Below are 12829 nucleotides of genomic sequence, written 5' to 3'. Positions count from 1 at the left end.
AACTGTGAAGACGGAAGACACCCATCTCAAAAAGCTCCGGTATTGATCTTGTTTAGGCACAATCCAAGTTTCCTACCCAGACTAGCCTTCAACACCGGACTAGCCTTCAACACCGGACTAGCCTTCAACATTCTACTCCAGGCTCCAGTGAAAATGGAATTTGAATAACGGGGTTGTAAGCCCTGTGATTTGAATGTTTCATTCTGTTTGGATCAGTCGTGGGTCTATTCTCCACACTTTATAAGGTCTAGAAAGGCACAGTAGCAGGCCAGTCTGGCTGTATTTTTACGTCTTATGTCTTTTGTCGGATAGAAAATGTCACGACATCATGAGAAAGCATGCAGTTTTAGGCTACACATGAAATAGGTTATGATGAACTTCAAAGGGTGGTGAAAGTGCACGTTGACGAGCTTGGAGCTCTCTTATTCTGGTGACATGAAGATTGATCCTGCCAGATCAAAATGATCTTGCACTTTTGTCCAGCCTTTAGAGCACACGTGCCAATACCAGTGGCTATACCTAGGCAACATTTATAGTGACAAAATCATCAGTGGGTCTAGAGTGGGAAAATGTGGTGGAAACCCATTTTAACTTGTACTTTTTATTCTCTACATGGGAATTGAACTGTTATTTTTATGCGCACTAAGTATTTACGCACACTTTTAGTCCGCAACAAGCCAATTTGATGGAAAACACTCTGATTTGGAAAATGCACATATTGTTTTTATGCAGATTTTTTTAGTATTTGCATGAAAACCTGTCGCCAATTGGATGGAAACCTAGCTACAGACACCCTAACAACTCTGGTAAGTGGGCTAGTCCAGTGTCACATCCATTATGCCTGCACATCATGGTTCACCAACAGCCCCAAACATCTAAAGAATAAGCTACAGACCAGCCCAACAAGCTTGTAAGATTTGTACTTATACTCCCCCTCGTACTCATCTGTAGGTTGAGCATTTTAAGTCTGTATCTCTGTTATGTGTCTATCTCTGTAATGTGTCTGTATCTATGTAATGTGTCTGTATCTATGTAATGTGTCTATCTCTATAATGTGTCTGTATCTCTATAATGTGTCTGTATCTCTATAATGTGTCTGTATCTCTATAATGTGTCTGTATCTCTATAATGTGTCTGTATCTCTGTAATGTGTCTATCTCTATAATGTGTCTGTATCTCTGTAATGTGTCTGTATCTCTATAATGTGTCTGTATCTCTGTAATGTGTCTGTATCTCTGTAATGTGTGTATCTCTGTAATGTGTCTATCTCTATAATGTGTCTGTATCTCTATAATGTGTCTGTATCTCTATAATGTGTCTGTATCTCTATAATGTGTCTGTATCTCTGTAATGTGTCTGTATCTCTGTAATGTGTCTGTATCTCTATAATGTGTCTGTATCTCTATAATGTGTCTGTATCTCTATAATGTGTCTGTATCTCTGTAATGTGTCTGTATCTCTGTAATGTGTCTGTATCTCTGTAATGTGTCTGTATCTATGTAATGTGTCTGTATCTATGTAATGTGTCTGTATCTCTGTAATGTGTCTGTATCTCTGTAATGTGTCTATCTCTGTTATTCTATATGTATTTATGTAAAAAACAATAGGGACCACAATGAAAATAAGTCAGCGACTTTATTGTGCACTTGAAAAAAATCTTTGTACTTTGTGTGTGTATTTTTTTTAAAGTGACAAATAAAATCAATCATTCCAAACAGCGGCCATTTGATGAATGGAAAGTGACTTCTGTTACAACACAATTCAATATTGGGTAAGCCTACAAGGTAGGGATGTATTTTCTGTTTGTTGAGGTTGACATCATCTATTTATTGTGGTGTTGAAAATGCAAACAATGACATTGAAGTTCCCGAAGTTGGTATGCTTTGTTTATTGGTTGTGAGGTGCATTGGCAGAGAAGCCTGTTGGTGGAAAATGTGTTGCATATATTTTATACAATTATAAATATGGCATCAAAATGTTTAAAATCTGATTTCCCCCTTGCTGGTCATTGTCTGCAGCCGGCTCTGATCTCAGTGTAATGAGACCGGCAGAGAGAGTGAGCTCCTCCATGCTGGTCATAGTCTGCAGCCGGCTCTGATCTCAGTGTAATGAGACCGGCAGAGAGAGTGAGCTCCTCCATGCTGGTCATAGTCTGCAGCCGGCTCTGATCTCAGTGTAATGAAACCGGCAGAGAGAGTGAGCTCCTCCATGCTGGTCATCGTCTGCAGCCGGCTCTGATCTCAGTGTAATGAGACCGGCAGAGAGAGTGAGCTCCTCCATGCTGGTCATAGTCTGCAGCCGGCTCTGATCTCAGTGTAATGAAACCGGCAGAGAGAGTGAGCTCCTCCATGCTGGTCATCGTCTGCAGCCGGCTCTGATCTCAGTGTAATGAAACCGGCAGAGAGAGTGAGCTCCTCCATGCTGGTCATTCTCTGCAGCTGGCTCTGATCTCAGTGTAATGAAACCGGCAGAGAGAGTGAGCTCCTCCATGCTGGTCATCGTCTGCAGCCGGCTCTGATCTCAGTGTAATGAAACCGGCAGAGAGAGTGAGCTCCTCCATGCTGGTCATCGTCTGCAGCCGGCTCTGATCTCAGTGTAATGAAACCGGCAGAGAGAGTGAGCTCCTCCATGCTGGTCATTCTCTGCAGCCGGCTCTGATCTCAGTGTAATGAAACCGGCAGAGAGAGTGAGCTCCTCTGTGGTGGTCAGTGACTCCTCAACCTTTTGGTCCGTAGCCCTGCGTTGCATCGACTGTGCCACAAAAGCATGCTGAAGTGGCAAGTATTAGTTATTATTTGTGGTTGTAAACATTATTCTATGAGGGGGGCGTGTCCAGTAAATGATGAACTGTCACTTAGTAAGATAACTTCTTGTAGAAGTTATTTGATAGATTCTCAAATGTATCTAGCCCCTTCTCTGTGAACATCTGATACCTGGTCAGTCCTTTTTTTTTTACTCAAGTTTTAAATGTATCGCAAATTGGCTTAAAGTCGCTGTCGATAACAATTTATCGCAGGTAGATCAGGCCTTTTTGGATGCATTCTGTTTTGGTGATATTTGTCCAAACCTTTATGCTGTTATTGATGCAGGTATTTTCTATCTTCCTAGTGTGTGTATTGGTTGCCTTCATAAATATAGTTGTACTTATTGGTTTTTCCATTAGTTGGATTTCCATCGGTCTCCATTTAGGTGGTTGATGCCGGGTTCATCCATGCAATAATTGAATTTAGTTGGCCGGCTAGGTAATAATTAGATTCGATAGTGCTAGTCCCCCCTGCTTGTTTACATCGTTTGATTGTTTTAAGTTTGACACGGGCTTTTCTTCCTCCCCAGATACATTTACTCAGGAGTTTGTCCCACTGTTTAAACGTGTTTAGAGGAATAGTTATTGGTCGATCTTGGAACAGGAATACAAATCTTGGGAGGACATTCATTTTAATAGTTTCAATTCTTCCTGTTATTGTTAAAGGTACTAATTTCCATCTTTGAAGGTCCTGTTTAAACTGGTTGTCCAGTGTTCTAAAGCAATACTATTGTAGTTCCGTCAGATCTTGAAGGATAGTTATTATATCCATAAGTATAAAAGGAGTTTTGATGTCTTGGGGATGTTGGTTGACCTTCCGTCATGCTTTCCCTGTATTTATTCTGTACCCAGATACGACACGGTATTGTTTCATCTCATCCATAGTGGCGGGCACTGACTGAGGTATGTTTGTTAGGTAGATAATCACGTCATCTGCCTACATTGCTAATTTGTTGTTTTTCCTGGTCGATCTGTAGACCTTGTATTTGCCCATTTTGTTTCTTATATTTTGAATTAAAGATGACAGACGTTCTCCCCGTCTTCTCCCCGGACTGCTTCCCATCCGAAACAGTCCATATATTATGCATATATTATGATGATTTTGTTAGTTATGGTCTTCAGCAAAGTTTTTGTTTTTGCCGAATTTTGGTAGCCGAAGGCTACAGTACGTCTCTTTGTGGGTCAGTGATCAACAGTAGGGTTTCTTCATTTAACTGTTTGTTGTATTTCAATGATAGACTGGTTTTCATTTTTTTTTATCACTATAGAATACTGCACCAAACCACTTAGTTAAATGTAAAATTGCCTGACTAAGATCTCCTTGGCAAAAACGTGAAACTGTCATACATTTTCACGTTTTCTTGAGTTATCTTAGATTTATTTTGAGGAAGAGTATACTGGCAACGGCGTCTCGAGATGGACAAACAGTACTATTGCCAACTTTTTTCTAATTTTTCAATCTTAGGTCTTGTAATTTATTTAAGGGAGTTATATGAGCACACCTGTTCGGTTCACCTAGCCGAGTTAGGCTGCGCACCAGCCGAGCCCGATTCATACGGAAGCCTTAAGGAGGTCAAATAGAGCGCGAAATTGTACCATTATCCTTGTTCTGCCATTTGGTGTTTTGTACATCATTTGCAGCCAGTTCAGGAAAGTTTCACAAAAGTACAATTTCTTTACATGTTTCAAAGGTGAAAGGCCATGACACCCTGTCAAAGGCTTTATCTGCATTGAGAGTTAGCATAGGCAGGTGGTGTTTTTTTCTTCAGCGTGTTGCATTACATTAAACGTTGAGTTAACATTATCACTCAGGAGTCTGCTGGACACAACCCGTTTGGTCGGAGTTTATGATATCTGGAATTATATTGCTTAGTTTCTGTTAGATTCTTGACCTCTGGAAAATATCGTTTTTGGTAGTATCAGGCAAATTCATTAGCTATTTAGATTATTTTCGGGAGGAATTTAGTTATTTTGAATTCCTAGAATGTTGGCCCCTTTACTTTTTCTCAGTCTAAATGTTAGTAGTTCCTGGGCCTTTGGGCCACTATCATAATATTTCTGTTTAGTAAATACCGCGACTAAAATTTGGTATTTAAAAATAAATAAAAAAGTTTTGTTTTGGATCAGTCGGTTTCCATTTTTCACATGGATCCTAGAAAAAATTGGAACCTTTCCCTTGAAAATATATTTTTGTGGAAAAAAAATATCCCTGAAAGCATGAATTCCTTTCAAATTAGACAATACACGTAATAATGTAAGCACTTCATACAAAAAGAGAATAACTTTTAACCAGGAGCAGTCAGTAGAAATTAATATTATTGAAGATGCCAGTAATGACGATAAGTAGGAAGAGAAGTAATACCAATACCAATAATGAGGATAATGTTCATTGTAGTATTAACGTCACTAAAAGTAATAATATGATTAGGTTATTATAATAATACATTATGGTAACCATAATGTATAGTACAGATTATCATAACATTCATAATGGCTAAGAGGATTTGGTGTAGGACATATTGCCATTCCCATTTCCGTCCTATACAGTCCTTATCATCACCCAACACGGCGACTGTGGGATGCATACACGCACACGCCCCCACACGCACAGGTCCAATTCAGCTCTGATTCATACTCAGCCTTATGTATTTTTAATCACATAGCCCTGAGCTTATTGGGACGCTTAAAGCGCTTAGATGATATCCCTATATAATGTTGTATGGCTTCCTACAATTGGCGGCTGGTGGTTCTTTAATTTGGGAGAACAGGCTCATAGTAATGGCTGGAACGGATTTAGTGGAATGGTATCACACATCAAACTCAGGGTTTCTATGCGTTTGATACCACACCCTTCCAGCCATTATTATGAGCCGTCCTCCCCTCACCAGCCTCCTGTGCTCCCTACGTGGTAGTAGACATTCAGTCTAAGCTAAAAGCTCCCGTTGGTTTTTGTATTGAGCCGGCTAGCCAGGCTGGGCGGTCTAGCTTACTTTACACTGTGCAAACCCAGTGCATTAATAAAAATAACAATAAAAAAAGTAATCAAATCTGTAAAAACAATATCTACTTAATGTTGGGGCCCAGGATACACTGCTAAAAGCCCACCTGATCAAACTGCAAATTAGTCGCCGTGGTAACTTTATTACGGCCAGCCTCAGCGACGGGCACCCATAAATAATTCAACTGCACTACTGTCTGGGAGCTACCATGATTTAATTCTGGTAAAGAATGGTGCGAGAGTGCGTGTTTGTGTATGTGTGTGTGTGTGTTTCTGACAGTGTGTGTGAAACAAGAGTTTCTCTAACCGCGCTCTCATTGGCAGGCGACCAGTGCAGCGCTAGCAGCACACACACCACCGCAGCATATTCCTCCCCATCAGGTACAGCACCATGGCAACCCGCTCACTCACCACATCAATCACCCAGTGCCTGTGCCCTTAGAGCAGAGCGGAGAGGGGGAGAGGAGGAGGGGAGTCGGGAGAGGGAGAGAGCCGGGAGAAAGGGAGGATGATGAAAAGAGGGGAGAGGGTAGTAGCCAAGGGCAGAGCTTGTTTCCCCATTACAGGGTCTGTTTTTCTGTGTCTCGGTCCAAAACCAGTGACAGACACACCGTACAAAATGGTGCCATTGGACAGATGAAGAATGTCTTTAAAGGTCATCTCTACACCTGTCATAGTTCTTCATTAACCAAGTAGAAGTGTGTCCTGGAAGTTCCCAGGTTTGAGGGATGTGTGTCAAATGTCCTTTACTTTATAAAACATTGGAGGGAGGATGATTTGCATACAGTGCAGTACATGTTGTATGCAGTGAGATCCTCCTGTGTCATTTACTTCACAGCAATGTAAACTGACCTGGGTACTGTGCACGAGTGTGTGTGCGTGTGTATACAGGCTACATTATAAGTGTGTGGTGGTGTACTCTACACTCCTATGCTTCCTGACATCTATACCTTGTTTACTGTGTGTGTGTGTGTGTGTGTGTGTGGTGGAGGGTTGCTGAGGGTTGCACCCACCGTATCTTGCCAATAATTGAGAAGTGGAATGAGAAAAGGCGGAGGGAGGAGAAAATAGAGGTGGTGGGGTGAGGGGGGTGGGGTGAGGGAATGAAATGGCTTTTCCGCGGCTGTCTCAGTCAGACGTGTGTGTGTGGATTAGGCTTTCTGTGTGTGTGTGTGGTGGGCAAGCGGGGCTGGTGTGACAGTAGTGGCAGTGCGTGGGCTGAGTGATGTAACGCCAGGGCAATATCAGTGGCAATATTGTGGGGCTTAGGAGGGCAGGGGACCTGGGGGAGTTAATGGAGCAGCACTGGGTTACGCCACAGCCGCTCGGCAACGCACGCCTCGCTGGGCGCTCGCAATCAGTTCCGCCATACTGACATTCCAACTTCCAACCGGCTCCTGCCTCCCCTCGCCTTCCCCCTCGATAAGGGCAATATTACTCGGGGATAAAGACGGAATTAGTTATCCGCGATAAAATGATGAAAAACGGAGGATCTCAAGACGTGATGGAGAGCCTGGTGCAGGAAGGAGGAGAGGAAGAGACTGTGGGCATTACTGGTGATTGTGATGATCTTAGATATGCAGTAGCTGCTGTGGAGAATGAATGGCCAACGGACAATGCCCTCCTAAACCGGGCTGCCCAGACCCAGCACTGCAAAACCCCTTTACTTTCATTTCATACCTCTTTCCTCATTTTCCCCCATCTGTCCTGAAATGAGAGAGTGATTTGTAAACAACCAGGTCTGATAGGATCCCAAGCGGACAGGCAGCCTGGGTTATTTTATGGCTCTGTGGCACAATCTCCGGGGCTGGCCAAACTCCCCACTGTATGCTTTTATTTTGTACCAATAGACCTTCTTTAAGCCTGCTGCTGAATTCAGGCTTCACTTTACAGACAATCGGGCTTGCTTCCTCCTGATTTAACCACATCTGTGGCATAGTCGTGGGTTTTGTTCAGGTGTTGACTATTGCTTTTATTCCTCATCCACCGTGATAGAGCTGCTACTTGGAGGGGGGTGCAATTCAAAGCAGGCTATTATAGACTAGTCCAGCACATGGTAGAATACAGAATAGTTGAGAAAGAGACTGATAAAGGAGAATATTGATGAGACTGCACCTTATGGGATCCCAACCCCAGCTTTGGACCCTGGATTCAATGCAAGCTGAAATAGCACCCTGTAAGATGCCATTTCAAGACTAGTGGGACACAGCCCGGACATTTCTGGGGGAAAGGCCCTAGCCCTCACCCTCTGATCCAACAGGTCCCAGACGTTCTCAATCGGATTGAGATCCGGGCTCTTCGCTGGCCATGGCAGAACACTGACATTCCTGTCTTGCAGGAAATCACGCACAGAACGAGCAGTATGGCTGGTGACATTGTCATGCTGGAGGGTCATGTCAGGATAAGCACATTTTTTGTCCATTAAAATAACATTAAATTGATCAGAAATACAGTGTAGACATTGTTAATGTTGTAAATGACTATTGGAGCTGGAAACGGCAGATTATAATGGAATATCTACATAGGCATACAGGAGCAAATTATCAGCCGCTGATACATAGGCGTACAGCACAAACTGCCTCTAAGCAGAATAGAAAGAGGGGTGGGAGGCCCCGGTGCACAACTGAGCAAGAGGACAAGTACATTAATGTCTAGTTTGAGAAACAGACGCCTCACAAGTCCTCAACTGGCAGCTTCATTAAATAGTACCCGCATGCTGGTACTCCGGGATGCTGGCCTTCTAGGCAGAGTTGCAAAGAAAAGCCATATCTCAGACTGGCCAATAAAAATAAAATATTAAGATGGGCAAAAGAACACAGACACTGGACAGAGGAACTCTGCCTAGAAGGCAAGCATCCCGGAGTCGCCTCTTCACTGTTGACGTTGAGACTGCTGTTTTGCGGGTACTATTTAATGAAGGTGCCAGTTGAGGACTGTGAAGGGAGTAGTACACAGCGTTGTAGGAGATCTTCAGTTTCTTGGCAATTTCTCGCATGGAATAGCCTTCATTTCTCAGAACAAGAATAGACTAACGAGTTTCAGAAGAAAGTCTTTGTTTCTGGCCATTTTGAGCCTGTAATCGAAGCCACAAATGCTGATGCTCCAGATACTCAACTAGTCTAAAGAAGTCCAGTTTTATTGTTTCTTTAATCAGAACAACAGTTTTCAGTTTTCAGCTGTGCTAACATAATTGCAAAAGGGTGTTCTAATGATCAATTAGCCTTTTAAAATGATCAACTTGGAACGTTGTGTTAGCTAATCCATTGGAACACAGGACTGATGGTTTCTGATAATTTCCTCTGTACGCCTATGGAGATATTCCATTACAAATCAGCCGTTTCCATCTACAATAGTCATTTACAACATTAACAAGGTCTACACTGTATTTCTGATCAATTTTATGTTATTTTAATGGACAAAAAATGTGATTTTCTTTAAAATAAAATAAAACTTTTGAACGGTAGTGTATATATATTTAAATTGTTGGACATAAGACTGTACAAACACCAGCATATCAGCTCCAAGTGATTTTGATTTTGGAAATCTGTTCCAAAGTTTTGCCACGCACAATAGAGCGATATACACTACTGGTCAAAAGTTTTAGAACACCTACTCATTCAAGGGTTTTTCTTTATTTGAGCTATTTTCAACATTGTAGAATAATAGTGAAGTCGTCAAAAAAAGTGTTCAACAAATCAAAATGTATTTTAGATTTGAGATTCTTCAAATAGCCACACTTTGCCTTGATAACAGCTTTGCACACTCTTGGCATTCTCTCAACCAGCTTCATGATGTAGTCATCTGGAATGCATTTCAATTAACAGGTGTGCCTTCTTAAAAGTGAATTTCTTACCGTCTTAATGCATTTCAGGAAATCAGTTCTGTTGTGACAAGGTAGATGGGGAAACAGAAGATCGCCCTATTTGGTAAAAGACCAAGTCCATATTATGCCAAGAACAGCTCAAATAAGCAGAGAGAAATGACAGTCCATCATTACTTTAAGACATGAAGGACAGTCAATATGGAAAATGTAAAAAAAACTTTGGAAGTAAAACCCTTGAATGAGTAGGTGTTCTAAAACATTTGACCAGTAGTGTATGTGATCGTATACGAAAAGATTTGAAATGATTGTTTTTAGTCAAATATTATATATATTTGGCATCTTGTGTTAAATGTGCAGGCTACACATATTTTTGTATTATGTTTCAGCCCCCTGACCATCCTCTCAAGAAAAAACAAGCCATATATATATTCCAATTCCATTCTGAAACATTGATGAGACTCAGCACTGTTCCTTGAGGGACCCCACTGCCAGCTATGTGGCCGTGTAGTAGAGTAGTGCTTCATCATACTCAGAGATAATTGAAGCGTGAGAGCGGGTCCGGGGGGCCCCGGGGCAACTCAGAGAGGCCCGAGGTAACACCTCACCCAGGCCAGGACCTCCCATGACGCCTCCTCCCAGACCTCATCTGGAGAAGGAGGTGGTGCTGGTCTCCCAGTTGGTCAGGAGGATTTATTGACCATCATTTATCCTCCTAATGCTGCTAACACCTCTCTGGTGGAGCAGGGCTTCAACATTAGTTAGGATCGGGGACCCGGAGGGGACAACAGAGATTTGTCTTCTCCTTGTACCCCTGTGTATCTGCCCCCTCTGCATTGGTACTAGGCGCATGTAGCCTGGACGCCCTAAGAAAAACAGAGAATGTCTGTCTAGAGACTGTCAATCTTGTTCATTCCTGTCTTACAAAAAATGGACTGTACGCTTGTCTTAGTACCCCCAAGCTATTTCTATTATTTTCATATATTTTTAGTTTTTTTCTCAATTTACCCTCAGGTTATATGCCGAGCTTTCATCAACACTCAAGTCACTCACTACTGCTCTCTGAAACCACGATGTCATTCTAATTCAAACATTTAGCATATCCCCTCCCAACGGACCCAGCCATGGTATAATGACCATATTGTGAAACGTGTTAGCCTGTGCCATGCAACCAGCTATGCAACCAGCTATGCGGGCACAGAGCATGGGGGCTTGCCAGTTGGCAGAGAGGCGCTTCACGCTGTGACAGCAGTAATCAGCCAGGTCAATCGAGGGATGGAGGAAGGAGGGAGGGGGAAGAGACCTGTGTTCTGTGTCACTCTGTTACACACTCACTTTTTAAATCTGTTAATTAGCGCTCTCTCCATGGCGCAGAATGAGATTGACAAGCGTGTTGCCATGAGATGGCTTATTGGCTGCTAATTAAGAGGGGTTCTTGGGTGTGTGTGTGTGTGTGTGTGTGTGTGTGTGCATGGAAGGGTACATGAGGTGAAAGCTGTCGGTGCTCTGTGAAACAAGCGTGAAAGGTTGAAGAGGAAATAGTTATTTTCTATAATTACCTCATTGTGTCACCGACTGTCACTGATTGCTTTGTTTATCGAGGAGAGGCAGGGAAATGATCTCCTAGCCGGCTCACCGCTCTCTAGACCTCGTGTTTCTATATTTGTCATGATGCATGATCAACAGCCTGAACCTGTGTGTTTTCCTACAGTAAGGGTTCAGTTGTTAAGGAGAATTGCACCCGGTAGCCCTGACAAGGCGTTTGTTTACGTACAACAAGGGTTCAGCTGATCATGGGAAGTAGAACCACCTGGTAGTCCTGACAGTGCGGAAAATGTTTCGTAACGACACCAAATTGGTTGGTTATCGCTTATTTTTTTATTTTACCTTTATTTAACTAGGCAAGTCAGTTAAGAACAAATTCTTATTTTCAATGACGGCCTAGGAACAGTGGGTTAACTGCCTTGTTCAGAGGCAGAACGAGAGATTTTTACCTTGTCGGCTCGGGGATTCAATCTTGCAACCTTTCGTTTACTAGTCCAATGCTCTAACCACTAGCCTACCTATCGCCCCAATTTACTCCAGGGTAAATTGAATGGATTGAAAAGGAAGACGAGGGGGACATATGGAAAAAGGAGATGACTTACCAGAAGTCATATACAGTTGCCATATTTAAAATGTCCCTGCTGTTGCATACCCACGCTAAACATGATAGCACGTTTAGCGTGGGTCCTACAGGACCTAGTTTTGTCGCACCTTGACTACTGTTCAGTCGTGTGGTCAGGTGCAATTGGCTCAGAACAGGGCAGCACGGCTGGCACTTGGATGTACACAGAGAGCAAACCTTAATAATACGCATGTCAATCTCTCCTGGCTCAAAGTGGAGGAGAGATTGACTGTATCACTACTTGTACTTATGAGAGGTATTGATATGTTGAATGCACCTGTCTGTTTAAACTACTGGCATAGAGCTCGGACACCCATGCATACCCCACAAGACATGCCACAAGAGGTCTCTTCCCAGTCCCCAAGTCCAGAACAGACTATGGACGGCACACAGTACTACATAGAGCCATGACTACATGGAACTCTATTCCACATCAAGTAACTGATGCAAGCAGTAAAATTAGATTTAAAAAACAGATAAGAAAACACCTTAGCAACACAAACATAGGCACAGACACATGCATACACACACACACACGATAACATACGCACTATACACACACATACACAGAATTAGTAGTGTAGATATGTGGTAGTGGTGGAGTAGGGGCCTGAGGGCACACAGTGTGTTGTAGATATGTGGTAGTGGTGGAGTAGGGGCCTGAGGGCACACAGTGTGTTGTAGATATGTGGTAGTGGTGGAGTAGGGGCCTGAGGGCACACAGTGTGTTGTAGATATGTGGGAGTGGTGGAGTACGGGCCTGAGGGCACACAGTGTGTTGTAGATATGTGGTAGTGGTGGAGTAGGGGCCTGAGGGCACACAGTGTGTTGTAGATATGTGGTAGTGGTGGAGTAGGGGCCTGAGGGCACACAGTGTGTTGTAGATATGTGGTAGTGGTGGAGTAGGGGCCTGAGGGCACACAGTGTGTTGTAGATATGTGGTAGTGGTGGAGTAGGGGCCTGAGGGCACACAGTGTGTTGTAGATATGTGGTAGTGGTGGAGTAGGGGCCTGAGGGCACACAGTGTGTTGTAGATATGTG

Source organism: Oncorhynchus tshawytscha, linkage group LG32 (genome assembly GCF_018296145.1).
Source record: "Oncorhynchus tshawytscha isolate Ot180627B linkage group LG32, Otsh_v2.0, whole genome shotgun sequence".
NCBI classification, from domain to species: domain Eukaryota; kingdom Metazoa; phylum Chordata; class Actinopteri; order Salmoniformes; family Salmonidae; genus Oncorhynchus; species Oncorhynchus tshawytscha.
Note: the sequence above shows the minus strand (reverse complement) of the source record.